Raw genomic sequence first — 14,906 nt, forward strand, 5'->3', positions numbered from 1 at the left:
TGGTGCAGCTGAAGCCGAGTTTCTTAACATGGAGATATTCTAGACTGACCATCCGTTTTCTTTTCCCCGGACATGTCTTCTTTTGCGGGGCTGTCCGGGCATTTTGAGTTAGGGTTGCTTGTATTTTCAATGTACGTTCAGGGTAAAGAAGGGGTTGAAAACAAAACAAATTGTGCGCACGCAGCAGCATTTGTGAGGGAGGGGCAGAGACAGAAAGAGTGAGAGAGCGAGGGACTGGATTGATTGATTGAGACTTTTATTAGTAGATTGCACAGTACAGTACATATTCCCAACAATTGACCACTAAATGGTAACACCCGAATACATTTTTAAACTTGTTTAAGTCGGGGTCCACGTTAATCAATTTCTTTCAAACTGTCATTGCTCAAAACATAATATTGAATCAAAATCAATGGTATTATGAATTATTTACCTATGCAGGGTTCCAATTACTTCACATCAAATATTCCACTTTGAAAAATTTTTTTGGTGGAAGATTTTGCATATTTTGTGTGTTTGCCATTAAAAACATAGTTTTGTTTGACAAAAAAGGGCGGAAAACAAACAACAAAAAAACAACATAAAAAAAACTAAAACATTTTTAAATGAGGGATAAATCTGAAGTTGATGTAGACTCCAGAGATCTAAGCGTTAAATATAAAATGTATGTATGCCCTGGCACACCATTTCATGACCGAAGCAAAACACTTTTACACTTTTATACTGAAATAAATACACCTACAACTTATTAAATAAAAACATAGAAAAAAACTACCAGCAGCGGTAAAGTTTAGATCCATGAAGGAAAGAAGAAAGTGAATGAATGTTTATAACTGAATACATTTACATATGTATACAAACTGTTTTCATTTTTTTTTATATGAATTAAGTAACGTTTGTGACAACCTTTTTCCAAAACACAATATAGAATATGAGATACAACAGGATAATACATACATTCATCTCTTTTTTTTTAAACGCTTACAAAAAAGTGGGACCCCAAAAATTTATTGTAGGACCCCATTTTTATGACTTGATGGGGTCCCTGAGACCCCATTTTGAAAAATCCTAGTGCTGATCAACAGATTGTATTATTCTCCAGTGCAATAACAGTACTGAAATTAAGGCTAAAAGGGCATAAAGGCCTACTGAAACCCACTACTACCGACCACGCAGTCTGATAGTTTATATATCAATGATGAAATCTTAACATTGCAACACATGCCAATACGGCCGGGTTAACTTATAAAGTGCAATTTTAAATTTCTCGGGAAACTTCCGGTTGAAAACGTCTATGTATGATGACGTTTGTGCGTGACGTCGATGGTTGAAGCGGAAGTATTCGGACACATTGTATCACAATACAAAAAGCTCTGTTTTCATCGCACAATTCCACAGTATTCTGGACATCTGTGTTGGTGAATCTTTTGCAATTTGTTTAATGAACAATGAAGACTGCAAAGAAGAAAGCTGTAGGTGGGATCGGTGTATTAGCGGCTGGCTGCAGCAACACAACCAGGAGGACTTTGAGTTGGATAGCAGACGCGCTATCCGACGCTAGCAGCCGACCTTATCGATGATCGGGTGAAGTCCTTCGTCGCGCCGTCGATCGCTGGAACGCAGGTGAGCACGGGTGTTGATGAGCAGATGAGGGCTGGCGTAGGTGGAGCGCTAATGTTTTTATCATAGCTCTGACGAGGTCCCGTAGCTAAGTTAGCTTCAATGGCGTCGTTAGCAACAGCATTGCTAGGCTTCGACAGGCGGCACAGCATTAACCGTGTGGTTACAGGTCCAGTGTTCGGTTCGGTGTCTCCTGATAGTAGTATTGTTGATCTTCTGTCTATCCTTCCAGTCAGGGGCTTATTTATTTTGTTTCTATCTGCATTTAAGCACGATGCTATCACGTTAGCTCCGTAGCTAAAGTGCTTCACCGATGTATTGTCGTGGAGATAAAAGTCACTGTGAATGTCCATTTCGCGTTCTCGACTCTCATTTTCAAGAGGATATAGTAGGCTGACCATACGACATCCCCTCTTTTGCGGGGATGTCCGGGGTGTCCGGGCGGGTTTCTTAAATGCCTCAAATGTCCGGCATTTTGAGTTAGGGTTGCGTGTATTTTCAATGTACGTCCAGAGTTAAGAAGGGGTTAAACAAAACAAAGTGTGGAGGCGTGTGTGTAACACGGGTGGGAAATAAGCCATATTTCCTCTCATGGCATCCCCTCATATTACCTGCGCCCTTTCCACGTTTAATCTCACGAGTTTAACACACGCGCTCACGTGACACGCTGCAGCCTATCGCGCTCTATATGATCCACCGTCCGAAGATGGCTGCCAGGTGCGGTGGCTAAGCCTGGGGACATCTGAAGCCGGTATGTTATAAAGTTGTCGTTTGCCTGCATATCGTAAAAACAACCGTCCAACATTTTACAACTAATTGTAAACTTATAGGTGCCGACCATCAGGGCCGAGTTGCGACGAGAGAGTGTTATTAAGCCGAGTTGGTAAGTGAATCTGTTTGCTAATAGTAGCTGCTAGCTGTACCCATGTATTGTCTATGTGCGGTTAGCATTGGCTTTTAATCCCGTTTCCTCCAATGTTTCTGATCCCATTGAATTTATATTTATTTTGAGTCTTTATTTTGGGTACTTACATATGGTGACTGAGTGTTGTGGCGTTTTAAGGCCATGTGCACTTTTTATGCTACGGTAAAGACAATGAATGAACACTGTTATACCCGTCATAGTGACGTCACTGTTATTGTTAATGTTACACCCGTCATAGTGACGTCACTGTTATTTTCTATTGTTTAAAGGCCTACTGAAAGCCACTACTACCGACCACTCAGTCTGATAGTTTATATATCAATGATGAAATCTTAACATTGCAACACATGCCAATACGGCCGGGTTAACTTATAAAGTGACATTTAAAACTTCCCGGGAAATATCCGGCTGAAACATCGCGGTATGATGACGTATGCGCGTGACGAAGTCCGAGTAACGGAAGTTATGGTACCCCGTAGAATCCTATACAAAAAGCTCTGTTTTCATTTCATAATTCCACAGTATTCTGGACATCTTTTGCAATTTTTTTAATGAACAATGAAGGCTGCAAAGAAGACAGTTGTAGGTGGGATCAGTGTATTAGCAGCGGACTACAGCAACACAACCAGGAGGACTTTGTTGGAGCGCTAGCCGCGCTAGCCGCGCTAGCCGCGCTAGCCGCCGACCTCACCTTGACTTCCTACGTCTCCGGGCCGCCAAACGCATCAGGTGAAGTCCTTCGTCCTTCTGCCGATCGCTGGAACGCAGGTGAGCACGGGTGTTGATGAGCAAATGAGGGCTGGCTGGCGTAGGTGGAGAGTTAATGTTTTTAGCATAGCTCTGTGCAGTCCGGTTGCTAAGTTAGCTTCAATGGCGTCGTTAGCACAGCATTGTTAACCTTCGCCAGCCTGGAAAGCATTAACCGTGTATTTACATGTCCACGGTTTAATAGTATTGTTGATTTTCTATCTATCCTTCCAGTCAGGGGTTTATTTATTTTGTTTCTATATGCAGTTAAAGCAAGCTGCTATCACGTTAGCTCGTAGCTAAAGCATTTCGCCGATGTATTGTCGTGGAGATAAAAGGCACTGAATGTCCTTTTCGCGTTCTCGACTCTCATTTTCAAGAGGATATAGTATCCGAGGTGGTTTAAAATACAAATCTGTGATCTACAATAGAAAAAGGAGAGTGTGGAATCCAATGAGCCAGCTTGTACCTAAGTTACGGTCAGAGCGAAAAAAGATACGTCCATCGCTGCCTCTCAAGTCATTCACTGTAACGTTCCTCATCTACGAATCTTTCATCCTCGCTCAAATTAATGGGGTAATCATCACTTTCTCGGTCCGAATCTCTCTCGCTCCATTGTAAACAACGGGGAATTGTGAGGAATCCTAGCTCCTGTGACGTCACGCTACTTCCGGTACAGGCAAGGCTTTTTTTTATCAGCGAGCAAAAGTTGCGAACTTTATCGTCAATTTTCTCTACTAAATCCTTTCAGCAAAAATATGGCAATATCGCGAAATTATCAAGTATGACACATAGAATGGATCTGCTATTCCCGTTTAAATAAAAAAAAATCATTTCAGTAGGCCTTTAATATTGTTAATGTTACACCCGTCATAGTGACGTCACTGTTATTTTCTATTGTTTAATATTGTTCATGTTGCACCCGTCATAGTGACAACACTGTGTACTGTCGTGTTTATTTTCTACACACATGGGATTGTTTAATATTGTTAATGTTAGCAGTATTATTGCTAATAATGATAATAATAAGTGTAACTTATTTATTGAAGGTCGAACAATAGATGACTTAAAGGCCTACTGAAATGAAATTTTTTTATTTAAATGGGAATAGCAGATCCATTCTATGTGTCATACTTGATCATTTTGCGATATTGCCATATTTTTGCTGAAAGGATTTAGTATAGAACAACGTCGATAAAGTTCGCAACTTTTGGTCTCTGATAAAAAAAAACCTTGCCCCTACCGGAAGTAGCGTGACGTTGTCAGTTGTTCACTCCCTCATATTTTCCTATTGTTTTCAACGCAGCTAGAGCGATTCGGACCATTACCCCATTAATTTGAGCGAGGATGAAAGATTCGTGGACGAGGAACGTTAGAGTGACGGACTAGAATGCAGTGAAATACATATTTTTTTTCGCTCTGACCGTAACTTAGGTACAAGCTGGCTCATTGGATTCCACACTCTCTCCTTTTTCTATTGTGGATCACGGATTTGTATTTTAAACCACCTCGGATACTATATCCTCTTGAAAATGAGAGTCGAGAACGCGAAATGGACATTCAGTGCCTTTTATCTCCACGACAATACATCGGCGAAACGCTTTAGTTACGAGCTAACGTGATAGCATCGTGCTTTAACTGCATATAGAAACAAAAAAAATAAACCCCTGACTGGAAGGATAGATAGAAAATCAACAATACTATTAAACCGTGGACATGTAAATACACGGTTAATGCTTTCCAGGCTGGCGAAGGTTAACAATGCTGTGCTAACGACGCCATTGAAGCTAACTTAGCAACCGGACCGCACAGAGCTATGCTAAAAACATTAGCTCTCCACCTACGCCAGCCAGCCCTCATCTGCTCATCAACACCCGTGCTCACCTGCGTTCCAGCGATCGGCGGAAGGACGAAGGACTTCACCCGATGGGTTTGGCGGCCCGGAGACGTAGGAAGTCAAGGTGAGGTCGCCGGCTAGCGCGTCTGCTCTCCAACAAAGTCCTCCTGGTTGTGTTGCTGTAGTCCGCTGCTAATACACCGATCCCACCTACAACTGTCTTCTTTGCAGCCTTCATTGTTCATTAAACAAATTGCAAAAGATGTCCAGAATACTTTGGAATTATGAAATGAAAACAGAGCTTTTTGTATAGGATTCTACGGGGTACCATAACTTCCGTTAAACTGACTTCGTCACGCGCATACGTCATCATACCGCGACGTTTCAGCCGGATATTTCCCGGGAAATTTTAAATGTCACTTTATAAGTTAATCCGGCCGTATTGGCATGTGTTGCAATGTTAAGATTTCATCATTGATATATAAACTATCAGACTGCGTGGTCGGTAGTAGTGGGTTTCAGTAGGCCTTTAATGTTGATGTTTATGTGCGCACATTGATTGAACTCCGGGTCCTGTGTTTACGTAGGCCAGGTCCCTAAGTCTTGGATGGTGAGCTGTAGATAGGCCTCGAGCCTGAGCCCAAGGATCTCCACCTCTCAACCCCTGAACTCCACCTGCTCTGGTCGGGCCGGTAGGCGGCTTATAGCCGATCCCCTTGCCTCGCACCTCATTACTCTGCAGCCCTTTGCACTACCTCATACACACCCTGCCCATAAACTGAACTGTCACTACAAACTGCCATATCCACAACCCCAACCCGTGTGGCCGTATGAACTGTGAATGCGCATATGGACTGCGATCAGTCTCATATGACTCCTATTGTCACACCGCGGTGAGGAGAGTCTTGTCTTGGTTTTTTTTGTTTTGTGATTTGCATGTATTATTTTGAAAAGCATCTCCTCTTGTTTCAGATCACGGGCCCTTCCTCTTGTGTCACCAGTCTGACGTCATCCCTGACCCTTGATTGTTTCCACCTGTTTCCCATTACCCTCATGTTCCATATAAGCCCATCCCTCTCCTTGTTCTGTGCCAGATTGTCTAGATCCTTCGTTCCTGTCTTGCGTCCTAGTTCATGTTCTTGTCTTGCCTCGTCCCACGACCACGTATGTTTATCCAGCGTTTTTCAAGCTGTAATTTTGAGTTAACCTTTTCCTCCCTTAGAGCGACTTTTGTTATTTAACCTTTTTCAACCGCAGTGGTGAGTTATGATTTTTCTTTAAATATTTCCTTCCTCAAAGTTTGAGTGATTTTTGTTTATATAAATGTTAGAATAATTGTGAGAGTAGTAAATTTTGATAGTCCTTTATTTCTTCCTCCGTTTGGAGCGCTTTTTGTTAAAGTTTTTTATAGCAGATTCGTTGCTAGTTATATTTGTCTTATTTTTGTCTATTCCTCCGTTGGAGTGATTTTTGGTTCTTTCCCTTTTTGGAAACGTATTTAAATAACACCAGTATCATTTAAAGCATTTCATTGTCTGTCCTACTCTCTCCGAGTCGTAATCTAGACTTCTGATTAGCCCAATATTGAGAACTTCTACTATACTAGCTAAAGTACCTGTTACATGCACACGCAGAGACATTTGTGAAGGAGGGGCAGAGACAGAGAGCAAGAGAGCTAGTGAGTGGAGAGACAGACATGAAAACAAGAAATGCCGAAACATAAATGCAACTTCACGGATGATTTGCGGAAAAAGTATTCGTGTTTTGGTCCTGGCCGTAACACATGGGAAGCAGAATGCACTGTGTGCAAAGCAGGAACGTATGTATCTGTGGCAAATAAAGATCTAAAAGCCCATATCGACACTACAAAGTACAAAACAGCTGTGCAGGGCGAGAGCTCGTCTGCTAAATTGACAGAGTACTTTGTGCGACCTGGAAAAGGAGAAGACATTGTAAACGCAGCAGAGGGTGTTTTAGCATTCCACACAGTTACAGAATATAAATGTGACTTATTTTGTTATACTGTCAAGCAGTGTTGGCGTTACCGCACTTTTTGTGTCTTTTTAAGCATTGAAATCAGAAAGGGCTTTTTTTGTTTTTTTAACCTACCGCCCGGCTTGCTTGTTTTTTTATTGTCTCGATTATTGCTTTCCGCCAGTGTTTTGTTATGTTTATATTTGCCAGGTCACATTTCCGTCCCCGTGTATTGCGTTTTTATTGGTCATAAATTTTGATTGGCCGAAAGTTTTGTCAATGACAAACACTTCCTCAGTTTGCACTGGGACAAGTTTAGCGCGAGGTGCTGTCAAAAGAAAGACTTGATGGTAAACACTAAGGTGAGTGTAAAGTCAACCTTTTTAACTTCATCCTGTGCCAAGTTTCCAGTAAATGTCTTGTTTTAGTCTTTGAGTCCATGGAAACTTCACTTGTATCTCCCGCTGGATCCACATTTCCAGGATGGAGACAGGCTAGCTGTTAGCTTCAAGCTAACTAGCACCCGATCAGACTCCTCCGCCCCAAAAACATACTTTATAAAATTAGTTTTCCATCCATCCATCCATTTTCTACTTCTTTTTTAATTTATTTTTTTAATGAATGAAGTAACATTTATGACAACCTTTTTCCAAAACACAATATAGAATGTGACATATAACAGAATAATGCATCCATTTATCTGTGTTCAAAACGCTTACAAAAAAGTGGGACCCCACAATTTTACTGTGGTACCCCATTTTTATTACTTGATGGGGTCCCTGAGACCCCATTTGGAAAATTCCTAGCGCCAACACTGCTGTCAACAGAGGAGAAAAATGCTTTATTTAAATAAATATATTATTTATAAAGCAAGTTCGAGTATCATTGGCAAATTTTCACCTAGTCCCCGCCTTGGCACGCATATATGTCCTCTTTTTGGGATTTCAGAATATGGTCAGCCTAGATATAGTATCCGAGGTGGTTTAAAATACAAATCCGTGATCCACAATAGAAAAAAGGAGAAAGTGTGGAATCCAATGAGCCCTTTTACCTAAGTAACGGTCAGAGCGAAAAAAGATACGTCCTGCACTGCACTCTAGTCCTTCACTCTCACGTGCCTCATCCACAAATCTTTCATCCTCGCTCAAATTAATGGGGTAATCGTCGCTTTCTCGGTCCGAATCGCTCTCGCTGCTGGTGTAAACAATGGGGAAATGTGAGGAGACCTTCAACCTGCGACGTCACGCTACTTCCGGTACGGGCAAGGCTTTTTTTATCAACGACCAAAAGTTGCGAACTTTATCGTCGATGTTCTCTACTAAATCCTTTCAGCAAAAATATGACAATATCGCGAAATTATCAAGTATGACACATAGAATGGATCTGCTATCCCCGTTTAAATAAAAAAAAAAATCATTTCAGTAGGCCTTTAATGGGAGCTTTAAAAAAAAAAAACTAGAAAAAAATAAGTAACTAAATAGTTACTTTTCACAGTAACACATTATTTTTTGGTGTAAGTAACAGAGTTAGTAACTGAGTTACTTTTTAAATAAAGTAACTGGTAACTGTAACTAGTTACTGGTTTTCAGTAACTAACCCAACACTGCTCAAAACACTCGTATCTCAAATCAGCGGCGTCCATTGAAATTAATTGAAATCAATCGTATCGCTGCTGAGTCCTCCGAAAACAGCGCAATTTTAACAATGCAACATGCCTTTTAAAAAGAAAAACACACTATAAATAAGAAATATTGTTCAAAAACAATGCAATAGAATGTACTACAAACAACTACAGTTTTATAAAGTAATGTAATAATAACATCCTGCAGCAGACTGAAAAAGACCTACAAATAATTGTTCATCTGTTCTGATTGATCTTGTTAGATCTAACACATACACTGATCTGAGTTACTAAAGAGGGAAAGTTTGTCAATAAGGTGGGGGGAGCATTAATAATGTCCACAGCTTTGGTTCCAGCAGCGAGTCATGGCGTTGGAAATGCGGATATTCCCAGTTATGTTATCTTCCGCAATCAGAGTAGTGGGGGATATGAGTGGAAGCTTTCCAGGCAATTTGCTGGGAGGGTTACTACCCCATGGGAGCCGCTGACTTCCCTTCAGACTGGCTGGGCCTCGGCTGGGCAGCAGCAGGGCTGAACGAGATGGACACCGTTGTTTTGGAGCGCGGCGCAGCTACAAGCAGCTTCAGGTGTGGGCAGAAAGCCAAGCCGTGAGTGGAGGAGCCAGCCTCGGCAGCGCCAACATTAGACCTCACCGACTACCACGGGAAGGCTGTAAGTAAATAAGTAAGTTAATTGTATTTATAAAGCTCTTTTCACAGATAAAATCACAAAGTGCTGTACAAAACATAGGTGAAGTAAAACAACAATTACATTTAAAACAACAGGGGCAACATCATAAAAAGGATACAAAGTGGATTCAAAATGATAGTTAAAAGGTGCATTAACTAAAAGCTTTACGAAAAAGAGAAGTTTTCAAATGTTTCTTAAAAGTTTCAACACAGTCAAGATCACGGAAAGACTGGTGCAGATTGTTCCAGAGTCTGGGAGCTATAACCTGGAATGCCAGATCTCCACGGGTTTTAAAACGAGTTTTTGGGATCTTAAGAAGACCCTGCCCTGAAGAGTAGGGCCATAGCAAGTCAGTGATGTACTGAGGGGCGTCAGGACTAAAATTCTTAACTCAATGCAGAATTTAACTGGAAGGCAATGAAGACCGGATAAAACCGGGGTGATACGGGCTGTTCTGTGTGCACCGGTCAAAAGTCTGGCAGCCGCATTTTGTACAATCTGAAGTCTCTTTAGCGTTGACTTGTTGAAAAGAGTGAAAAGAGAATTGCAATAGTCAATGCGAGACGAAATGAACGTGTGGATGATCATTTCGAGATCCAATCTTGACAACAAATTTCTCACTGTAGGAGCGGGACATCTGTCAATGGCCTCCAATAGTTGGAAAACAACGTTGATCTCCAGCGATAAATGTAATGCTAGCGAGTAAGACTGGACACGATCACAATTTTTTACAAGATTTATAAGTAGGGGATCCCCGCTCCATCTCTCCCTCAAGTTGGAGGTCCTTGACCTGAAAAATGTTGAAGACCCCTGATTCAATCTACATTATTTGTTATTGGAAAGGTTGTTCTGAAATTGGATAAATAGAGCACAGTTTGGACATTTGGACATTTTTGGGAAATAGTGACTGCGTGGTAAGTCAGTTTTATGTCTAAAAAAGTAATTCCTGACTTTTGAAGCTCCACCCAGTGTTCTTGCATATATGGTTGCCAGGTCCAAAATTAGTTGTCTGTAGATCGGAGCATAAAACTGACTGACTCTGTTTAACCTTCCTCTTGTGTTAGCTTTCTGTTACCATCTCTTATGTTAACGGGTCGGTTTTGACCCATGTCTTAAATCAGCTGTAAAATACACTAAAAACAACTATCTATCATCCAATTTGTTTCTCATCTCTTGGTTACCTTGTTAGGCTTCCTTATCCATGAAAATATTGGTTTTAATATTTTTGGTGTGGGCCATTGGGCCTTTTTTTTGTCAGTATACCCCTCGATTTCAATTTTAAAAATGGTAAAATGAACCTCGAGAGAATCGTATAAATAAATAAAAGGTTGTTGTTTTACCTGACTATAACTGAGGGGTATTAGAACACATCTCTTAAATATATGTGTTTAATTTATTTTTTCATTTTAATAATTTTAACTATAGTAACATCTATGGTGTTACGGGTCAATTTCGACCCATATATATTTACTTCAGGAAAAAGGCTAAAAATATTTTTTTTCAGCAGCAGAACTTTAATACAAACACAATGAAAAGCAGAACAAGTCATAACACAAAATATAGATTTGCAAGGTCAAACAAACAACAACCAATCAAGCAAATCAAGTTAAGTTAAGTTAAAGTTAAAGTACCAATGATTGTCACACACACTAGGTGTGGTGAAATTTGTCCTCTGCATTTGACCCATCCCCTTGTTCACCCCTTGGGAGGTGAGGGGAGCAGTGGGCAGCAGCGGTGCCGCGCCCGGGAATCATTTTTGGTGATGTAACCCCCAATTCCAACCCTTGATGCTGAGTGCCAAGCAGGGAGGTAATGGGTCCCATTTTTATAGTCTTTGGTATGACCTCCTCATCAGACTCATCAGATGTGTCTGTGTCTTCTGGATGATACTCCACATTGTCTTCCTCCTCAGAAACCTGTTCATCCGTATCACTATGCTGCTTTGTGTCCTCTCCCTCATTTTCACCAAAAATATTATCCAGAACTTCTCTCACTGTAAATCTTTTTTTCATTTTTGCATGCTGCAAATTGGAGATGTGCAACTCTATACTGAATTGACCTCACATGTCTGGACATGCCCGTCTTTGTTTGTTTTTGTACTGGATAACAAGGTCAAATGAGAATCCCCTAAAGCTCACATGATTGGGAGAGGAGCTGGCTGTCAGTGTGTTCAGTTTTGGCTCTAATTATTGCTTTATAATCTTATTTTTATAACTGGGTCGAAACCGACCTTAACAACACCAAGGTCATATTTCAACCAGAGCATTTTATAATTTAGTGGAAAAAAAAATATATATATATATATATTTTGTTGAAATAGAGGTTCCTGACAAAGTTAAAAACCTTGATGCAAAAAAATAAATGTATGTGGTTCTTTTATGCATTTAAAAACTAAAACAGGTTGGTGCCGACCCTAACACAAGACGAAGGTTAAGTACATTTCCCTTCAAAACTGAGCACACTGATACAGTACAAATATACATCAAACTAATGAAAGGGTGCAAAAAGAGTTCAAGATGCACTGAGGTGCTGCTGAAGCGTGAAAGAAGAGACATCGCATAGGAGGTTTTAGAATTATTCTAAACCTCGCAGGGATTTGTCGAGAATTTAGAAGAGATTTTTGGAAATGAGAGCACTGCCCAGATGTGGTGCATGAAGCAGCATCTGCCGCTTTAATTACAAAAACACCAACTTCCCTCCCCCAACTGTACACCGCCACCTGTTTCCTTTTCGATGGCTTCTCTGTACATGAGAGCAATTCAGTATATCAGCATTGGACATTACAGCTGATGCAATCAGCGCCCTCGCTCCTCCCTCAGGTACACACCACAACCACAAACAATAAATGATCATAAATGGGTTATACTTGTATAGCGCTTTTCTACCTTCAAGGTACTCAAAGCGCTTTGACAGTATTTCCACATTTACCCACACATTCACACACTGATGGCGGGAGCTGCCATGCAAGGCGCTAACCAGCAGCCATCAGAGGCAAAGGGTGAAGTGCCTTGCCCAAGGACACAACGGACGTGACTAGGAAGGTAGATGGTGGGAATCGAACCCCAGTAACCAGCAACACTCCGATTGCTGGCACAGCCACTCTACCAACTTCGCCACGCCGTCCAGAAACAATACCCCCGCGAGTATCTTGATGTCTTATCTATTAGGATGTGAGAGCTAGAAACAACGCAAATCTGTCACCCAAGTTGTCTTGTCCGTGTAGTTTGTTTCTTCTTCCCAGCTGAATTTATTTGCGAGTCAGACGCTCGGCTGATGGAGAGATCGGCGCTCCCGAGAGGCAGTGGGGAGCCCGCTCACTTTGCGGCATGATGAGCACGGCGTCATGTTGCCGTGGCTATCAGATCCCGAGATTACGATTGTTCAGATGGGATTGTTGTCATGTTGCTTTCAGACGTTGGACCAGACTGCTGAGAAGTTGGAAATAGGCCACTTGGAGCTTACGAGTATCACCCTTAAAGTGCCCCAAATGAAAGTAAACAAAAACATGGCTGACGACCTCAATAAGCTAGGATTTGAGGATTTGTTTACAGTTGAATGTCAAAAGTTTAGTCTACAAAAAGAGGACATGCTTCATTAAATAATAAAACATTATAATTGCTTTTTTTTTTTTTTTGAGGTCAATATTTCAAAATAAATTCCCCTAAATTCCCTTTCAGTGCCCGTGGTGATCCAGAAAATGTGCAAGAGCATTTTCATTAATTTAATTAAATACTTGCCTCAATGGAAAATAAAAAGATCACATTGAAAACTGGTGTGGAGGATCAATAAAGATGGATGCTACATGTAATGATTGACATGTAAATTGACCAACAAAGAGGAAGTGGCGTAATCAATTAATAACTTGTGGTACTTGGAATAATTGACATGTAGAACAGTGAATTATTTCTTACAATGGTGCCAGAAGGAGGAACTTAACATTTAGTGAGGGTTGACTTTTTATTATTTTAAAACCCCGCACTGACCTCCTTTTTGGTCCCAAAAAAGGACATATCCAAGAAGAAAGACCAGATTAAATAATATAATTTATGGAGAGAGAACATACAGTAGAGCAGGGGTCACCAACGCGGTGCCCGCGGGCACCAGGTCGCCCGTAAGGACCAGATAAGTCGCCCGCGGGCCTGTTCTTAAAAAAAAATAAATAAATAAATAAAAAATATATATATATATATATTTTTTTTTTTTAAATTAAATCTACATAGAAAAAACACAAGATACACTTTCAATCAGTGCATCAACCCAAGCAACCTCCCCCATGCACACTCATCCACACCCACTCACACAAAAGGGGTTATTTCTTTCTGCTACCAATATTCTGGTTCCCACAACATAGACAACACATCTGCAAGGGACACAGTCCCTGAAGCACACATGATTGTATAGGCTGCTGGTCCACTAACATTTTCATTAATTACTATTTTTTATGTAATTATTTTTATTTTTATTTTATTTTTATTTTTTTATAATGTATGTTATAAAATGTATGTAATTATTTTTATATTGTTTTACTTTCTTTTTTATCCAAGAAAATGTTTTTTATTTATTTATCTTATTTTATTTTATTTTTAAAAAAAAGGGCCTTATCTTCAACAGACCAGGTTGTCAATGAAATTAAATTTGTTTAAAGGGTTTTTTAAACCAGGCCCAGTCCAGATAATGTCCAAGTCGGACTCAGCAGCACACACCTTCATTCATGTACACAGAAAAAAATTAGGGAACACAACAGATTGCATATAATTTATAAACAAAATTACATTTTCAAAATAAGCATTTATGTACAGTCCAGATTATGTCCAGGTCACTCAAATTAGGGAACACAACAACAGATATCATATAATCTATAAACATAATTATACTTTCAAAATAAGCCTTTGAGGACTTCTCATCTTTTTTTTAATGTTTTTTGGCATCATTATCGTTTTCAACCATGTAACTTTCTAAAGTTAGAAAATACTGAATAAATGTTTTAAAGAAAGTAATACTAAGTGAATATCTGTTTTTGGCCTTAAAAATAAACATTTTACCGAGTACTATAATTAAATTGACTAAATCATGATTGTCAATGAACTCTCCTAAAATAACAGAAACCACATTAAGCTTCATAAACAAACCAATCCTTAAACACATTTTTTCAACTTCCACCCAAAACAAAGACACAATATGACAATACCAAAACAAATGCAGGGTGGATTCAGGCTCCTGACAACAAAATCGCAATCATCTGACTCTGTCATATTCCATAATTTTAACATTTTCCCTGTGGGTAAGAAGTTATAAATAATTGTAATTTGAAAATAACGATTTTGCACATCGATAGTGGTTTTATAGATTAGTTTGAATATGGCATCCCATGGCAACGGGCAGTCAAAAAAGTCCTCCCATTTTCCATTTTTCTATTTATTTTAGTTCCTTTTTGCCAACTAGAATTTCTTATTAGAGGTTTACAAACTAATAATTTAGTAGTTCCATAATTG

The sequence above is a fragment of the Entelurus aequoreus genome, linkage group LG11 (assembly GCF_033978785.1).
Source record: "Entelurus aequoreus isolate RoL-2023_Sb linkage group LG11, RoL_Eaeq_v1.1, whole genome shotgun sequence".
Taxonomy (NCBI): Eukaryota; Metazoa; Chordata; class Actinopteri; order Syngnathiformes; family Syngnathidae; genus Entelurus; species Entelurus aequoreus.